The 22,493-nt window shown below is 41.5% G+C and overlaps 1 protein-coding gene across 5 annotated transcripts in view; it reads left to right on the forward strand.

Annotated features, from left to right (window-relative positions):
• ZBTB20 (zinc finger and BTB domain containing 20) overlaps nt 1-22,493 on the forward strand; it is a 465,440-nt gene that overhangs the window by 282,090 nt on the left and 160,857 nt on the right. For 2 of the 5 annotated variants that reach the window (XM_064466367.1, XM_064466357.1), the window contains exon 1: nt 16,232-16,332. The exons of the other annotated variants lie outside the window; for them this stretch is intronic. The gene's annotated coding sequence lies outside the window, so the exon portion shown is untranslated. Of the gene's footprint in view, nt 1-16,231; nt 16,333-22,493 lie in introns of those variants that run through there. 5 annotated transcript variants of the gene reach the window in all.

The following is a 22,493-nucleotide window of genomic DNA, read 5'->3' on the forward strand; positions in this document are numbered from 1 at the left end:
TAAGTCGTCGCCTCTCCCTCTTAAATGCCACCGTTCTGTGATTCCTGAGACCATGGTATGGCTTAAATGAAATAGCAGCTTTGAAATTAAATAAACAAGGTTTATATAGTTATTAGACATGGCAGTCTGCAGTAGCAGGGCAGACTTCTCTGGTCTGAAGGTAAGCTGTTCACGCTTGTATTTCATCTGACTTTGAGCAATAAACTACACTTCTTAGTCTGGATAGGCAGTTACGCTAGAGAATATGCATTCAGTATTCTCCACGAATCTGTGAGAGCAGCTTACACACACGCACACAGCATAAACAGGAGAAGTAAATTTTGAACTCCGTGTTGCTGACTGTGGGGACTAGGGATGCAGGTACAGGTAGAGTCCCTGCCCTTTCTGCTTCTGTCCTCAGAAGCTGCACCCAGGTCCTTTTGTGCCATTCCATACCCGCTTCCGTCCCTCTGCTTTGCGGACTTTTGAACCTCACTGTGACTGAAGCTGCTATGCTGGCTGTGTGCATACTGCAAGTGAGAAAAAAAAATGAAGTCCACAAACTGTGGATAACAGCAGATCCCATAATACAGTGAAATCAAAATAGGATGTTGTATGCCAAGACACAGAGTTCTCATGGTCCTTATCTCTGTACGGAATAACTGAAAGTGGTTAGTTTCCTTAATTTAGTGTAACTGAACGTATCGAGGGCTGAGTATCTTTGGTGAGATATTGACTGCCTGATGGCATGCGTCCTAATTTCAGGATGTGGTGTCCTGGCATGCAGATAGGGTAGCCTTTTGTCCCACTGAATCTTCAGTGCCTGAAATCTAAAGCTATGTTACTGTATTGGTGTCTGTCCAACAAAGATGTGTGTTCTACTTGTACCATGTGGAAAAATGAATAAAATATCTAAAGTTAAAAAACAATTCATAAACACCATATGCACATACATACTGCATGCACAACTTCTCTTTGAAAATATTACAATGGGACGCCCTTCCAGATTCTGGTTGTAAAAGACTGTAACTTAATTTCTTCTACAGGTTTTTAGTCAAAAAAAAAAAAACCAAAACTGCAACAGTCTGTTTTCTTTCAAATCAGCAAAAGTGTAGTAGAATAGTGTTCTTTAAAATGAAATATCGATCTGTCTATCTAACATACAGTGCTTCTAAAGCTACAGACGTCTTAACTTGTAGGTGCCAAAAACTAATTCACACTTGGGGATACTGAGGCAGAAATTGGTGAGGTGACTAACACCATGCCCTGATGGGGTCTGTCTGACTCTTAAGTCCCCTGCCATAGCTGCTTTGATTAACTTGCCAGCAGAGCTGGTGTAGCCTGTATGTGGGTGTGGGAGCGGAGGCCTCTGCAGGTCCCCGAGTCGTGTTGTGGGGGTGAAGCTTGCTGCTTGGGAGCCTGCTGCGTGCCTCTTAGAGCAACAATACCTGGCCCTAGGTGAGAAAAGGGGCTGTTCCCAGCTGCGTACCACCAAGCTTCTTGTGGCACATATGTTCTGGGGGAGCATCATCGTTTCTCCTGAATGCCTGGCTCACCAAAAAGCACAAGGAGAGGCTTGAGTGCTCTTTTGGTCCTGTCTCCTGTTTGTTCCAGCAGTACCATCGTTTGTTTTGCTGGCATAGCGCTGCAGTCTTTGTAAAACTGGAGAGACGCCGTGGTGCTGGGTTAGAAATGAGATGGATGACATTGCTGCAGCAGGGAAAGAACAGAGAATATCTGACACGCTCTTTCTTCCCAACCCTGAGATCTGCATCTGGGTTTAATATTAAATAGGATCACTGAGGATAATTGTGGTTGGCAATTTTTACTTTTTAATGACTTAAAATGACCTGTGATGTATCAGGCTCAGCAGTGTCGCTCTGTAGCATGACTTCATTGTGAGACTTCCTGCCTCCACTAGAACGAGGGGTGCCGATGGTACCACTTCATCCGTATTGCTGCTTTCAGCGTGTGGTACCCTGCCGTGTAGGGAGTGCTACAGCTGTTTTTACTTTAGAAATATTAGTAGTCTGTCTGATATTATATCAGTGGGACTTGCTGCTCCATAAAATTGACTGCTCTGTAGAGTAAAGACACAAGTACAAGGGCAAGCTGAGTCATTGGCTGTATCTGGATGTGTTTTCACATACTTTTGTGGGGAAAAGACGTATGCTTGACAGGAGGAAGGCTAATTCTTCTCTGTCAGTCAGTGGAAGGCAGAAGGTTTAGTGAGAAGAGATCAGATGGGCTTGAATGAATTTTGTAATTCTGAACGTATCTAGGAAATAGAGCTGAATGATGTATAGAGAACTCCTCTGTCAGTGTGGAAAATTAGAGATTTGAACAAGATGAGTTTAATACTGAAATGAAACGAGAAGTTTATGATTAATAGGGTCTGGCAAGACAGCATACTTATATATAATTTTGGAGGCTTAGAAAATGATCCTTGGGTAGATGTGGGTCTGAGGTTTTACGAGAGAAGGGTGGCCCCACAGGGAACCCCAGCTGGCTTGTCTCTTTTCAGTGAAAGACCCAAAAGTTTTATGCAGCAGGAGTAAAACAGAAGAGTTAAATCCTCAATTTCAGAAATTCAGAGCACCTTTTAAAATATTTTACAAGGTTGGAAAGATAAATTAGGAATAAAATATTTGTTGAGCCAAAAGAGGCTTTTGGTTCAACTCATCTTTAGTCCTAATTCTGAAGTGACTCCTAGCAGTTGTTTCAGGACAAGACGTTTTCCTTCTGGATGGTGCATCTACCCCAACTGAGCAATACTGAATGCTGGACTTGGAGGCCAGGTTTTCTGACCCATGTGACAATCAACCTGCACCCTGAAACATCAGTGTGTTAGATTAACTCATAAATGGCAAAATATTCAATAGAGGAAATTTCCCGTGTCTTAAATGGCTACAGATGCAGCTCGTAACTATTACAATTTCTTATTGGCCTGTAAGGAAAACATAAAGCAAATTATTTTGTAGAAACTAACAGAAAAGGGTAAGATTCACAGTTCACTTGTTATCTTTATTCTAGGCAAATAATTAGCCGTCTTATTATATTCCAAGGAACTTTAAAACTTGCATTGTATTCCCCCCTCAGGATGTGCTGAGATTCTATATATTTTGCCTTGCCCGCTCCTATTTTGAAATTTTCCTTCAGAGCAAGAATTATTTCTCCTTTGAACACCTTTAATTTTTTTTCCCTGTGTAAGAGAAAAGCCATGTTTCCATACCAATGTTTCTGACTTACGATTATCCGTGTAAAGTCAGCAAACACAGAATAATTACTTCGAATGCAGAATTTTCAATAAGCAAGTTTTATTAGAAATGGGGAAAGTGCAACTCTGGTCTTTGCCTGCCTCTCCCCAGAGTCCTATCTTAGTGCACTTTCCTTTAGGTGGCACTCCCATATTAACTTGTGTACGACCCGAACAGCTGTTTGTGATCTGTCATCTGTGTCCTGAAATATGATGAAGAGACTCAGAAATTATATTAATTGTGGTGTCCACATCCTCTCTTCATTAAAACTTGAAAATTGCTGTTCAAATATTTCATAATCAAAAATTAATCCCAGTCTACCTGTTCCAAATCATACATTACGCCCTCTGGGAATGAATCCCAAATCCCTGTTACAATTTGGATGCTCTCTCCTCTGGGTATTGATTACAAATTCTGATTATTGTTCACATACTTTGTCAGAGGGGGAATTAATCTCAAGTTCCCGTCTACTGTTCTGGGACTGAAAGCTATCTATAATTAAGATTTTTCTATTAAATGGATATTGACGAGGAGCTTTTCCATCTACATTTTGGGGTTATCTTCTGGCAGGGAAACTCCGTCTCAGCTCAAGGAGAGATTCTTCAGGCTGAGTATTCTGACCACCAATTTTTAGGCCACTGAGACAGAGTACAGGCGTTTTGCAGGAGCCAGTGGCATAGCTGGGGCGTTTTTTAATGTTGATGTTGGGTAAGAAGATGTGAACATTTTCACAAGGACTCAGCAAAGTGGAGCAGGTAGGATGGCTGAATAAAAGCAGAAGCATTGCATCAGAAATTTAGAGGAAGGTGCGAGCGTGCAGTTTAGCAGTCATGAAGTGCCCTACAATTGCAAACCAGTTGCCACATGAACAATCTTAGCTATGTAGAAGGGAGGAATAATCTGTCCTCCTTTCAGCAGTGGGTAGAATAAGAATGAAGACACAGTGGTGAGAAGTAGCAGTATAAAAACACCAGAGAGACCGTGTATTTTTGATGTGTGAATCTGTGTTCTTTCTGATTAGTTTCAACAACTTTAACTGCAAAAACAACTGTTATTTTTTCCACTTAGATACTCCATTTTCCATATAATGATGCAAAGCACAGAGAATAAGTCTTCAGTTCCACAGCTGTGTCTCTACTTGTTTCTTAAAGGGAGGAAAATCAGATCAGAACAGCACTGGATTTCGGACGAGCTGGAATCGGACCTAGATTTCCGTGTTTCAGACCCACCGCTGCTGCTAATAGACATGGTGTTTCCAGTGGCAACAGTTGGCTCACGCGTTCTTTCACACTTCAGAAGAGATCCCCATTTCCTTTCTTTTTTTTCCCTCCTCTTCAGCAGTGGGCAGCCCTGCAACCTTTTGATCATACCGACTTTGTACGTTACATGAGTGAACTCAGCTATGCCAAACATCCTTTTAGAAAGTTTGACATTTGTGCCATTTGAAAAAAGGGAGAGAGAAGGAGATAGGGGGAAGAATGAATCCTGGCGGCTTCCTCCTGCCCTTTTGATTAAGAGTGCAGTAAGTCAGCAGAAGTGGGACTTTTAACACGCAGGGGGGTGTGCAATCTGATTGTGATCTGTGATGTATGCACACACATGCATACGGAGGGGAGGAAAGAAAAAGATGGAAGTTAGGCAACAGTAATCAGAAATGACCACAAGAAATTAATTGATGGAAAGTATGTAGCGAAAATCACAGGGACAAAGGAGGCGGCTTCTTCTACTGTCCTAAAGCAGGTGAAGGAGGTTGAACTCAGGAACTTCCAAGGTTCTTTTCAGACCTAACCATTTTAATTCTGTAACACCTTTGTTCTTATTCATTCCCTTGCAATTGGTATTTTGTGTGTTCTGTTCTATGATAAATTTTGTGTAACCGTTAATACTTTTAGTTCGTCAAATTTTGCCCATCTCTGTTATCCTGGTCTTGGAGATGGTGCAGAATTTATGGAACTGAAATGGCTGTTGTAACGCTGGCATGCAAAGAGAACAGGGACAAGGTTTAGCTATCCGAATATTTGCAAAAGATGATGGGGAGAGAAGGCTGTTGCATAACTTTGGACAAGTCATAAGACTTTGTAGTGTCTTCTAACTCAGTCCCTTCATTTAGTTAAAATGCAAAGGCTCCTTGAGAAAATAAAAAAGTGTCCTAGCCCTGCAGTGAGTTAGAAAATTGCCCAGCCTCCTCCCTTCCCAACATGTTCACTTAGAGTTTTGCTACATTTCAGAAATTTTAGATTCCTTTTTCTGTTCCCCCAGAAAAGAGACATTCTCCCAAGAAGGTTTTGTTACTGGCTGCTGTGTGAGGTGGTCTTAGAGGAGATGGTGCTTGCATTGCCCCGTGATACACACCATGCTCCTGGGGAGAGAAGGTGTGAGGCGGGCTCTGCGATGAGCCTGCCTTGCCCTAGCATGTACTCAGGACATGAAGTGACCCAAAGGGACACTGTCATGTTGGTATTGCAGAGTCCAGATCATCAGCCATTGTGAGGGACAGCTTCATAGCTTGGGCACCTGCGCTTATCTGTGTGCTTCAGGGATCATCGTTAGACTGAAGCTGATCTCTACTGAGGTATAGGAGCTTTTGTAGAAGGAGAACACTGAGGATTTTTCACATCTTCCTTCAATACAATCAGTGCTGGCCTTTGCTGAAGGTGTGCTCCTGGACTGAATGAATCGCTAGGTTAGTGTTTTACGATAGCTCCTGGGTTACTATTTTTTTAAAAGAGAGAGAGGGGGAGAAAGGAAAAGGAGCATGTGAAGAGAAACAGCAGGCCAGAAGGGACAGTAACATTAGACAGGCTCTTTAAAAATCCTAAAGAAAAATACTGAGTGTTTTAAAGTATGTTTGCAATGATGTGTAAAATAGTTCCCTGTGTGAAAATCTATATTGATTTTTTTATTTGTTTGTGTAGAGATTGTTCTCAGAATAGAAAGGCTTTGACATTTTGTCTTCTCGTGTACTTAATCAGTCATTTGTGTCATCCACTCTTGCACACACGTGTGCTCTCACTTCTCTCTGGCTGTCAGCAGAGGATGGCTACTTGCTACTTCATCCAGATCATTTGTAGAGCTATGGGTAATCAATAACAGTGTTGGAGACCCTGCTGCAACTCTGGCAGACATGGGATGTGTGGTGGTAGGGAAGACATGCTTTGGGTGGGGACAAGAGTAGATAACACAAATTGCTTGCTGTCATAGGTCATGATACAGTTGATCGCTGCATGTGCCAACTTACAGAAGTGTGTTGGCTTTTGAAAACCAAAGACTTCTATGTCATCATGAGCTGGAGCTTAGCGTCAGGCTCCTTGCACTTGTTTCCAGTTGTTTCCAGTCAGAAAGGTAGCTTCATTTTTGATTCTTTTTTTTTCCTTTGGCAAAAGTAGTCAAAAATAACATGACTGACAAGATGATGTGAAAACAAGCTCCTCTTGAACATGGCTCATGCTAGTCCCTGTTCTTACAGTGAGACGTAATAGCTGCTATGGTCAGCAAAGCCTCATGTGGACAGAGACAGAGAGAACTTAGGAGAACATTTGCTTCTCAGGATGCTCTCAGCTTCTCCAGAATATTTCTGCAGCAGGCCTGACCATCTTGGTGATGGCAGCCTCCCTTTCTCTGTCAGCTAGGAGTTGGTCGTGTTGGTGCTCGCTCTGGTCAGTGTCATTGCATTGAAGAGAGATCCTGTGGGACAGCCCAGGAGTGGTGGCGGCAGTTGAGCCTTGCAGGAATCAGTGCCTGTGCCTCTGGGAACAAGGGAGCAAATGGCTTCTGGAGCCCTGCTTCCAAGTGGCTGTGTGCAGAGGGACTCACTGAAGCCGTATTTTTACACAGTTGGGTATAAATAGCCCATTTTTACCTCTGCATACATCATCTACATCATCCTTTCACTTCCTTCCTCTTTAAGTGATGTCTTATGCATAGATTTGTCATTTACGCTCCAACTGCATTTTGCATTATTACATTTTAATGATATTTGAAGTTCTTTCATACATATTTGAGTTCACTGATATAAATGAAAAAAGAGAAATAATCAGCATACTTGGTTTATCTGATGGCATAAAAATGTTATATCATAACTTTGGCAATTTCTTGGATAAGATCAAGCACAACATCAAATACTATGAGAGGGTCCAAGTACAGCTGTCTATCTGAATGGCTCTAAAGTTAGGGTCATTCAGAGTCAACACCTGAACTTCGCAGTTTGGCCCCATTTGTACCTCAGGAAAAAAAAAACGTTTAACCAATTCTACCCCTTAAGCCTTGTAACTCATGGGTTTGGTTAAAATGAAACTGAGATCTGAGTGGCCCTTGATCCTCATTGTTTTTTGTAAAAATTATCGTCTTGCATATTGGCTTTGTTTGAGGATGCTCTGCATGGTCGAGAGGGTCTAACCTCCTCTACCCCATATTTCCTGCCAACTTACAATCTGTTATAATCTATTAGGATTCTTGAGGCTTGAGGGCAGAATTTTGTGTAGGGATAAAAGATGCTTTCATGTTGGTGCTGTAGGATTTTTTTTTTTAATTCTTTCTCTCATTCTCCGTTTCATGAAAATTCATTAATCTGTGACATTTAAAGACTCTGTCTGAGAGGTGTCTGGAGCAGCGGCCGGCTGCATACATCAATAGTTTCTCAGAGTCTGGCACTCTGTCAATATTTGGGGGCCTCAGTAACAGCACTTAAATGCACTGCCTGCCAGCCGTCACGCTCTTAGCATGTCTGTAAGAGTCTGAATGAGCGGATATTAGCACGTCAAGTCCTTTCACAACTGGCAACACTTTAGAGACAAACTGCTTGGTAGGTATCTCTCCTCTTCCCTCCCCTCCTGTTTTCTGGCATGTCTTCTTTGTTTATCTGATGTGATTTATGTATTTACACACAAATATGCATCCTGCAAGGAGGCATCATAAATCCTGAGGCTAGAGGTGGTATTATGGCATAATCTATATAACAATGAAAATGGACTGGAGCTGGATTTGGACCCAGAACCAGATTAAGCTTGAGTTGACTCCTGGGCCAGTTGAGTCAGGAACAGAGTTTTGTTTGGATTTCACGGTGCCAAAATCTTTAGAGTTTAGTTCCAAATAATGAGAATCTTGGACAAAATTTTACAGGAAGTGCTACTGTGGCAATATTTCAACCAGCTCCAAACCAGAAGTGGAAAACAAGCCATTTCAAGACTTGGGTTGTATTCAAATCAAAACTGTTAGAGCAGGTTCAGAATCCAGACCTTCTGTTCCTTTCTTAATCCTATCCCACTGCATAAATTGGATTCACAGCTGAATATTACTCTAGATTACCCATGAAACCTCCCTTTTCAGTGCAGAAAAAAATCAGGGAAGCAAAATGCAAATTCTTTCCTCTTGCGGAATAGGAAGTACAGTATCAGAAATTTGGATTCACAGACATTTATTGCTGTCCTCCACCCCGCTTTTGTCCGGTTGAAATGTTACAGCCAGGGAGCAATCAGTGTCTTTTATAATGTCATCATGTTTATTTTCTGTTTACTCGTTGTGCTTCACCTCTAGCTGCTTATGTTGCTGGATCTATGGCTCTAAAACCAGGTTGTCTAGAGGAGTGAATGGCCACAGTGTCTGGAAGTTTAGATTGGCTTTTTAGAGCTGAATTGTAGACAGAAGGCAGGCCATGAAACTCCATCTGAATGTTTCCATTTCTAAGTCTCCTTAGAATATTCTTTTTTCATTCTATTTCATGTGGTATATCCCAAAAGGAGATAAAGGGATGGGTGCAGAGTGAGCCCTCGATTAGGAACATTTTCCCAACCAAATTTTGGGAACAAATTCTTAGAAGAATATAGCTGAACTCAGAAGCTCTCTGAAACCACTTCCTTATCATTCCTACTTCACAAGTCCAGTAACACCAGCCAGCGCCCCTCAGCTCTGACCTCCAGCACATCCTTCAGTGCTAGCATGAGTCAACAACCTCTTAATCCTTTTCCAGTAACATCCAGGGACTTTTTTTTTTCAGTAAACTTCCAACCTTCCCCTGGTAACACCTGCCAAAATCTGGCATGATAACAAAATAGACAAAATTATCCTGCTAGACCTACCTTGCAAGAGCAACTCAGCAACAAAAGTAGCTAACTACCCCTTCTCAATCATTTCTTTGCTCTTTTTAGCACTCCTTTACCTGCTGTCTTTATCTTGATTTTTCCCTTTCTCCAACTACAGCTGCATCTGATCTCCATTTTCCTGTTTGTGTCCCCAGCGCACCTGCAGTTATACAGTGTTTTGTCACCTGTTAGAAAAAAAGAAAAACCCTGTGAAAGTTTACAAATGTCTCAGCAGAGGCAGTGAGTAACAAGGGATGCATTTTTCTCTGCTTCAGACCAAGCAGCAAAGGGAAAATAAACAGGCTGGAGGCTTCTGTGAATATCGGAGATGTGCCTGGCTAGATGGCAGCAATGGCCAATAAGTACAGACAATGGACAGGGAGGAGGATTTCTTTTTAATTATAATAATTGCTCCTTTAGCACGGCATGGGGGCACTCATATGCAGAGGGGAATGGCCGAATGCAAATGATGCCCTTGGCAGCAACCGGTGAGGTCTGTACGCCTCTGGTTAGCGGTTGGTCTCGATGACCTTAAGGGTCTTTTCCAACCTTAACGATTCTATGATTCTATGTTCCTAGCAGAAGGCTGGGGGTTAGGTACAGCCCCAGAGGCTATGGAATGGCTGTGGTGTCTCCTAAAACTGAGCAGCAGCACCAAGGTTGGAGGAAAATAGGGTGGGGTTAAAGTTACGGTGGCGCTCCAGGATACCTGAGGCACCCAGGCCCATTCAGTAGGAATGATCACCCCCGAATACTCTATAATTGCTCTTTCTCAGCCTGTGCTTTGTGCTGCCTTTTATGGTCTCAGCAAAGTAACACACGAGCTTACAGTAACCCACGCACCTTTTGTACCCGGGGAGTACATCTCAAGACGTAATAGGGCGCATTTGCAGCTATGTCCCCAGTGTTTTAAAAACGTGACTGACTTTATTGTCAGTGACAGCCATGTGTGCTCTGAGAAACCTCCCCTCCCCCAGCCCCGAGTGCTGCATGTCAAAGTTGAAGAGTTCGTAACGTTGCATTCATTTCTATTTTTGTGTTGTTTATTTTCTAACAAGTTCTGAAGTCGTCTTTTGATTAAGCAAGTTGGCCTTGCGAGATGCAAGGCCTCTCCAAAAAAGAGGCAGGCACACTTCTTCCCTTCAGCCTCACAGGCAGTTTCCACCTCTTTGCAGACATTGAACTTGTATTTCCCATTCCTAACGGTGACAATTTTGTGGCTAAAGCCCTGCACAGAGAATTTGGGAGTTGCCCGTGAGGCTTTCCACTAAGCAGCTCTTTCAAACCAGCTGTCTTTCCTGCCCTGGAGGGATGAGAGGATTGTCCCCAAATAATGCGGGTACAAAAGTGCTGAGGGGATCTCAGGTTTCAGGCTTGATTCAGTACATGTCCCCCTTGGTTCCTGGTAGCTGTAAATGAGATGCTTTCTTTGAGTACCGAAATTGATGAAGCAGTTAAAATCTAGACTTGTTGTCCGTTCATATTTTATCTCTATTAATAAGTAATTAATTAAAAAAGAAACTGATGTTCCCATGATGGGCCGCTAAATATATGCAAGTGAAACTAATGGCATTAAAAAGAGATTTGACTGCAGTTATTTATATTATAGTAAATCATATAGGCCCCAGCTGAGGTGAGCAATCCATTGTGTTAGGCACTGTACAGAGACGCCATAGGAGGTGCATCTAAGCCCAGCGAGCTTCAAGACTGCAGAGGCAAAGTATGGCCAGAGAGACAACTGTAAAGAAATGAAATAACAACTCACCTTGGATGCAAAGACGGGGCTGAACCGAGAACACAAATCCCCTGCTTCCCTGCTCTTCCTTTAAGGCAAGAACTTGTCAAGTCACAGTTCAGCCCTTAAGTTGAGATCTGGGTACCTGTTGAATGTTTTATTTGCTGAAAAATGCTTGCCTCAGATACAAGCTAGCCAAAACTATGGAGGAAAAAAAAAAAACCAAAACCAAACCCTGAGGAAAAATTTAAAAGAAATGTTTTGGAAAGCTGAAAGGTTTTGTTTTGATATTTCTGAACAAGGTTTCTGGTTTTGTTTTGAAACAAAGTCTATTTTAATTGAAATGTATCAAACACAAACAGAAAACTAGCATATTTTGTTAAACACCTAGGTATTTTGTTTTGCCTTTTTTTCCTTTCCATGTTCTCAGTTTGGTCAACTAGCCAAATAAATCAGTTATTTGCACAACTGTAATTCTAATTAGAATGTTGGGCCCTGGGGACTTGGGCTATATATTTTAATACAGTACATATTTATAATACCAGGTACCCTGCCTGGTACTCCATATATAATAATAGCAAGCAGTCCAGTGCACTGGGGAGATGAGGCCACTGGGGAAGACCCAGTGCCTTTTAGCTCTTAACATTTTTATTTTCAGTTATAGTAGTATTTTGGAGGGTATTGCTTACAAGGTAAAATTTGCATTTATTTGAGCAACTCACAAATGGGATTCACTGCAAAGCTATCATTAAAGGGAAATAAAGCAGAAGAAGGAACAAAAGATACATTCTCAGCAAAGTCTGACATGTAGACACCCTCAGAGATCCTTGTCGCCACAGGAAGAATGCCGTCTTCTCACTCTACCACCATCCCCCAAAATCCTGAAAAACAAGCAAATAAGCATAGGGGCTGTTCACAAAGTGCTGAGACTCAAATGCTGTCCCACTGTACTGGTGGTTGTTTCCAGTGTCTCTACCTTGCAAACAATTTAGTCATTTTTACGTGATCATTCCTGTTTTGAAGCGGTTTCCTCTCATTCCAGTTCAGAACCGTAGTGCCCAATTTCTGTGAACAACTTCCAAGGGGGTACTCCGGCACCAGATATTCCTGAAGTGCATGTGGCGTGTGTAGATGTTACCACTCTTTGTAGATAGCTAGTAGGAACTGAAGGAGCCACTTGAAGTTTCTCTGCATTGTTACTCTTCCTCTTCTTGTTTTAACCAGGATTATTTAGTGTTTTCTCTGTTTATGTATGTCCATGAGAAAGAAAACAATGATGTTACTCAACCTTATAACCTTGCTAGAGAAGGACTTACAGGACAGGATGAGATGTTTTCTGCTCAGCACAGTCAGTCTGATATTCATTCTGCTCCTTCCTTGCGGAAGAGCCCATAGCCTGGGCTCTGATACCCAGAGCACTCTGCCACTCACTCTGCATTGCCACAGCCTGCCATTTGGCAGTCACGGTGATCCCTCCAGGTGATGTTCTCTGCAGTGTGCAGGGCCGATGCAGTTTTGGGCTCTGCCCCAGTCCCAGTTGAAAGGCTCAGGTGTACGTCCAGTATGATCTTTCTGTAATGAAATAGGTTTCTTCCTATGAACCCAACTGGCTCGGTGAGTTAGTGGTGGAGAAACATGCCTGTAGGATTGCTAGGTCTTGACTCCTAAGTCCTTAGAGAGTAGGACCAGGCTTTCTAGTGGAGAACTCTTCAGCGTTCACTTTCCTGACTGAAGGATCGTAACTGTAGAAAGCACTAATGCCAGTCTTGATCCAATAGTCTAGCTGCAGAGTGACAACCATATAGTGAGCTGTGGATAAAAGGTAAGAAATAAAACTTGATCAAGCCCTCTCTGACTCCCCACAGGTGCTCTTTGATGAGGTTAGCTTTGCACACATTTTTTTGAAATTTGACATCTGTGAAGTCCTTGTGTCACTTTGTCCTTACCTCCAGAAGTCTGGGGCATTGCTGGACAAAGCAAGGGTCTACTCCAAGCTGTCAGATTTCTTTCTCCCTTCCCTTACCTCACAGCTACCCCATTTAATACTATCTGATGGGATTCAAGCTAAGTGGAAATCTGGTAGGAAAAAAGAGTAGGTAAGATGGGTGGGACTGGAGGCTTGACTAGGGCAGCTGAGAGTAGGCCGTTGTATGTAGGAGAATGGGCAAACATTTTTTTGCTGAGTACTTATGCATGTAGGGAGTAGGGAGCTGCCTTCATTAGTCTTCATTTGTTCAGGGTTTCTGCTGTTACATTTCGCAGTCCTAGTACTCAACACTAATGCTGAGAATATTGCCAGAGAGTACTCAGTGCCTCTGAGACTTGCAGCCTCAACAAGAGAGGTGCGGGAACACGGGTCCTGCTGTTGGTGCCAGTGCCCTGGTGCTGAAAAATTTGGAGAAGTTAAATTTTTACTGCTGGTGGTTGCTGTTTTCTTTGTGCGCCGAATGCTACTGTACCAAGCAAAGGTTTGTCTAGACCAGAGCTCAGGGTTACTTATTGTCCTCATAATCCATTTCCTTTTGCCAACAGCAGTGGCTTATGTGGATAAGTCAGAAGGGAATGCTCACATCACATGGGTAGCCTCTTTTCGATGATCTTCATTAAGCTTTGGACTGTTAGCTCAAGATGCGTGATTATTTTGTTTGTTCGAACAGCAAGACAAGCAGAGTCTCCTCTGAGTGTTTCTTTCAAGCAAACCAGCATGACTGAAAACTGGGAGTTTGCCAGAAAATGTTACGTGAAATAGTAGTGGCAGGTTCATCTTAGTGTGGGCGGAGAGAGAGCTGTACCCTCTATTTTACTACTTCAAACATGCAGTGTCCATATGCCATAGTTGAGCTGGTTTATGGATGGAGTATGAAGGCTACTGCTTGATCTACTTTGTGCAAACATTGTGCGAGTGCTGTAGATATATAGTCTTACGGATATGAGTATCAGCTGTTGTTGCGGTCCAAATACACGGCATCAATATTCAGTATGCTATAGACAGTCCCATTTTTCTCCTTTATATTTAGTGTTAGTACACAGAGCCAAATACTAAAGGGGGGAGGGGTGTCACATGATTAAATTAATACCATTAATTATTTAGAAACAATCAAAGGAAATACAAGACATCTGGCTTTAAGCCCAAACAACTCATGGCACTGCTGTTGCCTTGTAACCTCATCAGCTCTTAGTCCAGTCATCTCTCTTCTTTCATTACGAACACAGGAGATGCCCCCCCTCGCTTCTTTCCTGCCTTATTTCTGGCAGCTTGGAACACAGATCACAAGACTGGACTATAGAGTTGTCTGATTTTGTGTGTATAAACTCTGATTAGCTCTACGATGAAAAGGCATTCCCCCCCCCATTCCCATGGTATACAATAGTGTTTGATTAGCAGTGTGTTGTAGCCATAGGTAGTGTTTTTCTCTTCATCTCGGTATTGGGAACTAGCCACTGGAGGGAAAAATACTGTTGTTCATGCAGTGCTGAAAGTCATTATACACACGTGTTACAGTGGGCTGCATATAACGTACAGTGAAAGACAGTCCCTGCCCAGAAGTGTGGATGGTCTACGTAGGCAGAAAGGCTGGAGGAGAAATAGCATCGTGGAGAATGGAAGCAGTTTGCCCGTGGTGGTGCAAGCGGACTGTGGCAGACCCAGTCCACTGACCTTGGCATTCCCCTTCCCCTGGCTAAGACCAGTGGTCCTATCCTTTGAAGACGTGGCCAGGCATTTTCCATTGAAATGATTTTTCAGTGGAAACTCTTTTTCTTGAAATAAATTTTTTCCTTGGGAATAACTGTTTTACCCAAGAAAAGTCAAAACAAGTATTTCCCAACTGCTGGTTCTGGAAGGCTCTATACTCTGTTTTTTTTCTCATTTTTCTAGCTAGTTGATGAGAAATTTCCATTTTGGTTTTCTCAGAGGTGAATTCTTATGGAAACATCTTCTCATGGGGAAGAAAAAAACTTTTTTTTTTTTAACTCCAACTCAGGAATAGAACATTTTGGGGCCCCTTTCCCCCTCAGTGATTTTATCTTCATGATAAGGTAGTTCTGTTTTCTGTTCAGCTCAGTCTTTATTAGTATAGATGGATTTAATACAATCTAATCATGCAGTTCTCATCTTCTGTAGGTAAATTAGTACGTACAACTTCCTGGAATGATTTTACAGTTATTGGGGCAAAACAAAGTCTCGCTGATATTAGGATTCCACTCTTCTGTGTACTAGTGAGTGTGGACCCATTTTGATTACTAGCAGATGTGTTGAACTCATTCTCATTACGTCTATGTCTGTGGAGAGGCACTGACTTTCATTTTCTTACTTTAATCTGAAGCTTAGTTTCACTGCTGTTCTCTTGCTGCGAGTTGCTTTGAAGAACTCTTATTTTATGAAAAGGCATTGAGACTTCTGTCACAGTAAGGATCTCTAGACAGTCTTTACCTACTCTTGACTACTATTTTGAAGACGCACATTCCCGATTATCTGTAAAAAAGTATCAAAATAAGCTTCCTTGGTTCTGAAAAGCTTACTTTAGAGTACCGCTCTCTATTATTTGTCATATTCCATAGCTTACACTTGTCCTCGGAGAGTGATGGCATCAGTTGAACATATTGGGTGTGATTTTTCAAAGTATGCAGTTATCCACATTTGGTTCCCACTGCATTCGATGTGTGTTAGCAGTACCTTCAACAAAGGCAGAGTTAGGCCCATGCAGAAGGATTTAAAAAACAAAAAAATGAAACCTACCTCTTGCACTCTGGACTATTTGTAGGCAAGAACATATGTTCTAAGTGCTTCTGCTGCTCTGCAGGGTGTTTGTTGAAGGGGCTTAGGCTGCTCTCTGAGTAATGGTGTAGCTCATTTTGATGCTATGATAGGTTTGTTTCTTTAATGTTGTCCCTTTATCATATGTTTTCAAAGTACTGTGTCCCTTGGAACTATATTTAGACAAAAATTCTCTGAATCCAATAAATGAAAAAACCTCTTAGATTAAGCTGTTCCAAGTTTTTGTTTGTTTCTTTATACTAAAGCCAGTACTTTTTATTTTATTGTCCTCAGATGTAGTCATTATGTGCAGTTTGTTGTTTATGTAAAACTTATATTTTTCTTCACCTTTGTCTTCTTTCCCTTTCCTTTGCCTTTCCTTTGCCTTTCCCTAACATCTACATCTCTGCGTTGATGGCAAGAGCAGCAGTGGTTGGCAGTTTTCCTCAACTTTGCAAGAGAGAGAGAGATTTGCTTGGAATGAAACCTTGCTCTCCGTGCAGCCTGCTTGAGATGCAGCAGTGAAAGGTATCATCTGATTTTCTGTCTTGAAACCAAAGATGAAAACCACAAACAGGTAGAAATCTTGGTGCCAAACCACCTGTTGCTTCACAGCCAAAAAGCCTTTGGCAATGCATTTTTTGCTGTATCCAGTATGAGCGGTTGCATGGCTGATACCCACAGTATCTGTCTGTACCTGTGAGGATGGTAAAGAGGCTCATTCATTTGAGAAGATTTGGATGGAAGTTTAGGTAAAGTTAGCAGGGCAAAGTATTTTCTGACCTTAGTCTTGATTTTTGCCTGGAGTAGCATACGTCACTCATGTAACTTGGTTCAGCATTGCAAATACTGATCTTGAAGTCACATGCTGTGCATTATAGAGCAAAATGAGATTTGTTGAAACAGCTGTGTGTGGAGAGTCCAGATCTGCAATAGCGTAATGTCCTGGAGGTCAGAACTGAGGTGAGCGGATGAAACTGTGAAGACAAAAGTTGTGAAATACCCTGCTAGTAGTGTCAATGCTTCATCTTTTGAGAGTATTACAATTCAGAAAATAATTGGAAATCAAGTTAAAATGCTATCCTTGGACTGCTAAGCATATGCTCCCTGTGACATGTGCATTACAGAAACAGCCACTGTGTGCTAATATGGCATTAAAATTTTGGACTCCACCCACAAAAATTAATAACATTCTTGAAATAAGAGTGATGTAGGATGCTGACACATTTAAGTCCATATGTTCTTGGGCATGTGTCCTCCTCTAGTTCATGAGAGAACTAGAAATCCCAGATACTCTTTATTTTTCTTATTTCCTGTAAAACCATGCTGGGAAAGTAGGAGAATGTAAGTGATGGCAGGCTTGGCAGGCTTTGGCCCATGGATAGCTGTACAGCAGAGCCATATTTTTACATGCTCTTATCTGTTCTGTTTTTCTAGTGGTACTAGTTGACTTCCATGGATTTGCATAAGCATAATTTAGAACAGATTTGGGCCACGGAATTTGTGTTTGTGCAGACTGCTTCACATTTGTGAAACAATTATTTCCTGTGGATCTGTAGCATTGTCCAGTGTTGTGCAATGCTTTGATATGTATATATGCCTGCTTAAAACACGAAATGGGTATTGAAACAACATGACAAGGAACAGTAAAAGCTGCACAGCAATGGAGCTACCCTTACCTGTCCATATAATGTCCAATTAATGTGTTTACTGCACTCTGAAGCCTTTCCAAGGCTGAACAAGACGTGCTGTGGCCTGGTAAAAGACACAGTTTTTTCCTGAATTTTCTAAAGATTTCTCTTAAAAATGCTACAATGACATGAGGACACTAATCCATATCTTTAGTAGCAGTAACAATGAAGGGTGTGAAGTATATCCCCAAAATCTGAAGGTGTGAATTCTAACCCATCAGCGAGCTGTGTGTGAGAATTCTATACAGTAAAACCTAATTCTGTGCTGAAGAGGAACATTGTGAACTCCCAGCATAAAATAAAAGATGTTCTGTTCTCTACTGCACTATCTTGAGCCAAACTTGGGATCTAAAAGCCAAGCAAGGTTCTTTCATCACCAGTCATAAAGATGCTGTAAGTCAGATTGTCCCCCCAGGCTATATTTTGACAATGCAGTAAATCAAGCTTTGGGAACTTTCTACCAGATCGAGAACTCCGTCACCTCAAAACGCAAAGCACGGATCCATTATAAATTCATTCTTCTGATGCAGTTTTTAAAATACATTTTGATGTGTTGACTTTTACCAGCAAGCTCCATGCCTTATCTGATATCTTTTATTCCCTGCTGCTAACACTAACACATATGAGGCCTGGCAGAAATGTGATCTCATGTCCTCACATGATCCAGATGAAATCTGTACTGTGGAGTTATCCATTAGTGCAGTCTGTTAATGTCGTTAATGATCAAGCACCATCAACTCAGTTAGTCCCTTGCATTTTGTTGTCTTCCTATTCTGCTCTTATTATACAAGTCTACACTGGAAGGTGGCACGGGCATCAGGAAGAGCAAAATTTGATCTCTCTTCTGAATGGGGTCAGAAAATGTGTTGGATCTGTACATGTGTATCAACACTTCAATTCAGTGAGCTGTGTTGAGAGGAGTGAAAAAAGCCAAGTCTTGTTTCTTGCACAAAATGAAGCCAGAGTGGTACAGGAAAAGTGCATGAGTAAATTACTTTTCAGGTAAACTAGCTAAACTCTAGAGAAGCTAATGAAGAGGCAAAGCTTCAGAGTTTTGATTTGAGGATGAGTTTGGCCAGTATTAAAATTTGTCTAGAATTGTTATTGTTTTCTCCTGCCATCCTCGCCTTTGCTTTTCTGTGTTGTGTGATGGATGTATCATGCCCAGATTTTGCAATTGCAGCTTTGTGCTTAAAAGCCACATTGACACAATGAATGTCTTTACTAAATTATATTTCAGATTTTTCCAGGGAGTTTGTAGTTTGGAAAGACAGAGCCACTTGCAAAATACTCATTTTCAGAAATGTTGTATACTTGAACCTATATGCCTTCCTTGATTTTGGTGGGCCAAGATGATTCTCAATCTGACGATCTTGGTCTCCTGGAAAGAAGAATCAGGGAAGAGGAGGGAAGAACTTTACAGTGAGATTGTTGATACTGCTATGTTTAAAAGCTATTGTTTGCTGGAATTTTGGGAAGTCTTAGATTTGTTTTCCTTCTCTCTCTGACCTGATTAATTTTATGGGATATCCCCAAGGATGTAATTTATATGACAAATGAATTACATTAAAAGTTGCTGTCATGGTATGAAACCCCTTGTTTATGGTAAATTTAATATGTTTCTGTATTCTTTCCCTCTATAAATAGTGATCTACCAGTGATAGTTTTTCTTTATTGTTCAGAATTTTTTTCAGAAAACTTTGGTTGCATAGTGACTTATTGTTAATATTAAAAATACTAAAAAATGTAAATGAAAAAGGAGAAACATTATTATAATTCAACTGTCGTTAGCAAAAAGCTTCTGAAGTGGCACTAGCTGACAGGCAGGGCTCTTAGACTTTTTCTTCTTTAAAGGTAGATCTATGTAGAAAAGAGTCAAATAATAACTAGCATGCAAGTCTCACCAATTCTCAACTTACTGTAAAATAAAAACATTGGCTCTCAAGAAGAGAGTTTTAGGAAGGAAAAGCACATACCGTTTTCATTGCTGTGTTCAGGACTGTCCCATCTGCAGTGTTTGTATTAGTGATGCCGTTTAACCTTTTAAAGCCCGACGGATGGATCCTTTTGCTATCTTTTCATGCAGCCTTTTGGTTTTTTATATCCATGCAACCTACTGACTTCAGTAAGATAATACACGTGTTACAACATTTACCTTGGGCTTCCAAGGCTGCACACACTTTTCTGAAGGACTGAAGAGACACGAGGGATAATTGCTGCTCCTGGTAAAAGCAGTAGGTGTTTTAATAACAGTGAGAGCAGGAGCAAGTTTGGTGTAATTTGAGGCCAAAATACAAGTTTGGAATTTGTTTGGATTCAAAACTTGTCCAGCAGCATTGCAGCTAGGTGCTTATTCCTGAGGTCGGACAGTGACACTAAGTTTCCTTTTCCACAGGGAATTAAATGCCGAAAATAGCTTAAATGGGGGTAAAACAAAGTACGGTGCATCTTTAACAATTCTTGCTTTGATTAGATGGAATAATCCAAGGTAGGGAACTTGTTGTGTAAAAATGTACTAAACGGGGGCAAAACATCCCAGCATTAGTTCAGCAGACTATCCAAGCCAGTGCTTAGTCCTCCAGTGCTGCGCTGATGTGGAGCGCCTGTGCCCCGGCATGGGTTTTTTCACTGACTGTGGGTGACAGCGGCTCACCCACACCCTGAGGAGGATTTGGGGAGGATCTTTTGTTAACTGTGAGGAACCGCCGAGCTGGTAGGTTTGCCGAAGAGGATGATAGCAGGGAAAGGGCGTTGTGCAGGGATCTCATTTTGAAACTGGATGCACTTTTTTTAGTTTTCTATTTCCATCCTGTGTTCCCGGCTTTTCTAAAGGACTCCTAAGTAATTTCAAAATTAAATGACTTCACTAGCAGTTTTGTGGCCCTCATAAATATGATGAAGACAGACTCTCCCTCTGTCTCACTTTTTCTTGTGGTGCTTAACAGTCTTATGGCATTTTAAAAATCTTCCTTCTACTTCAAGACAGCATATTTCTTTAGTTAAAGATAAGGTTCAGAAGCAAATAGAAAATAGTTATTTATGTTAGGTCTGCACTAACTCTGGCTCTTTTTTTTTTTTTTAAGATGATAACTTATTTTCCTTCCTTTAGCTGGATTATAGAGAACGTGGTGCTGTCCCACAGTCCTCAGCTTCAGTTTGAAAATGGATCAAGTTCAGGTTCTGACATACTTGGCAGAGTACCATCGTTTTTCTACCCCTCCCTCAATCTGGGCCATAATTGTGGATATCCTGTGGACTGCAGCCCAGAGACTGCCAGTACTGGGAGCATACGGAAGGGAAGAGATGATGGCAATAGCTTTGTAGCTTGACCTGACATTTGCATTGTTTCTCAGTCACTAAGTGTGATGAGGGGAGCAGACGTTTTGGCATAAGCTGTATGAAACTGGTCATGGTTTGGAGGAGCAATCTCCCCTACCTGGCTCAGATGTTATTACTAGGTGCTATTTGCACTTTAAATAAAAAAAAAAAAAAAAACCAAACAAATAAGCAGTATTTTAAATAAAGAGAAAGAAAGCAAATAGATAAAGCCATACTCTAGGTAATATTCTGCTGCTTACGATGAAGTTGCACTGGGGATAGATATTAACCCCATAAAATCCCTGGGTCACAGACAGCCTTATGACAGACCCTGATAGCTTTGTGGAGACAGATTATGTCAAGCCCTCAAATTTGGAAACGTAGCAATTCCTCTGTAGTAAGATTGCAAATGAACACCCATTCAGAGATTGCCAACATTATCACAGTTTGTCAGGGTGATCTCACAGCCCACAAAGCGCTGTAAGAGATTGCTTTACAAGTTCTGAAAGATTAGAGTGTTGAAGTATGTGACACCGGAATGATGCTTTGATGCCTGGCTTTGTCAGTCAGCCAGACAAATAAATAATATCCAGTATTTTTGTTAGTGTAAAGCATAGCAGGTAATGGAAATGTATAGAGAAACACTTCCTTGTTGCAGCTACATGGAGCACAGTAATGTAGACTAAACGAAAATGGGATGTGTTAATGTCAAACCCTTCGAACAGGCAGTTGTATACCTGCGTGGGTCAGTAACTGCAGTGCAGCGCTTATTGCTATTTCAGCAGGTAGTAGTATAAAGCATTAGCGTCATTGCACGGCTAAATGAAACAGCAAAAATAATTTGGCAGTCTTCGGTTTCAGTCATCTAGTGAAGCATGACAGCATATATTCTAGTAAATTAAGGATGGAGTTTTGGCTAGCAAGGAGCAAAGGGCCTGGACTGCAGAAACCGTGGGTTCCTCTCTTGGCTTGGGAGAGAGAGCGATGCAGGTGTGCAGTTAGGAAGTGGCATGGAAGTAAACAGTAGAAGAGTATAAAATCCAGCATTTCTTCCCTGGCAGGAATCGTGGAAAAGCTTTGGGGTAATATGGCATGCTCAGAGTTTTATTATGGCTTTCAGTTGCTTAAAACTTAGGACATAAATGTGAGAATAATCTGCAAGCATGAAATGGGCATTTGGGACTTTCTGTAACAACTGAACTTTATAGGGTACCTTCTTCCAGATCCCTTCGACATTCAGCCCAGATTTCCACAAAGTATGTGTGGTCTGAAAAGCATTTGTGGAGTCTCAGATGAGATCCATTCACACCAGTAAAGAGTTCAAAAAAAGGCAAATTTGTCGGTCTTTGTGCTTTGATACAAAATATTGGTATATTTTTGTATATATCAGAGTTCCACCAAAGATTAGCCATGGATCTGATTTACGTCAATTTTCAGCCCTTAAACTTTGTTGAACAGAAGGTCTAAGATGCACATTTTTTGCTCTCCTTCATTCTTATGAAGCCATTAAGTTGTAGAAATGTAGGAGCAGCTACAGACTTCTGCAGACCTGATCCGTCTGTATTTAGAAAATTATCGTCTGCCGTTCTCTCCTACCTTGACACCAAATCATAATTTGTCCTTGGCCTTGGAGAACTTTTGCCCCTATTTCTCCATCCTTATGAGCAGCCGAGTACTCAC

This window comes from Phalacrocorax carbo, chromosome 1, assembly GCF_963921805.1.
Source record: "Phalacrocorax carbo chromosome 1, bPhaCar2.1, whole genome shotgun sequence".
NCBI classification, from domain to species: Eukaryota; Metazoa; Chordata; class Aves; order Suliformes; family Phalacrocoracidae; genus Phalacrocorax; species Phalacrocorax carbo.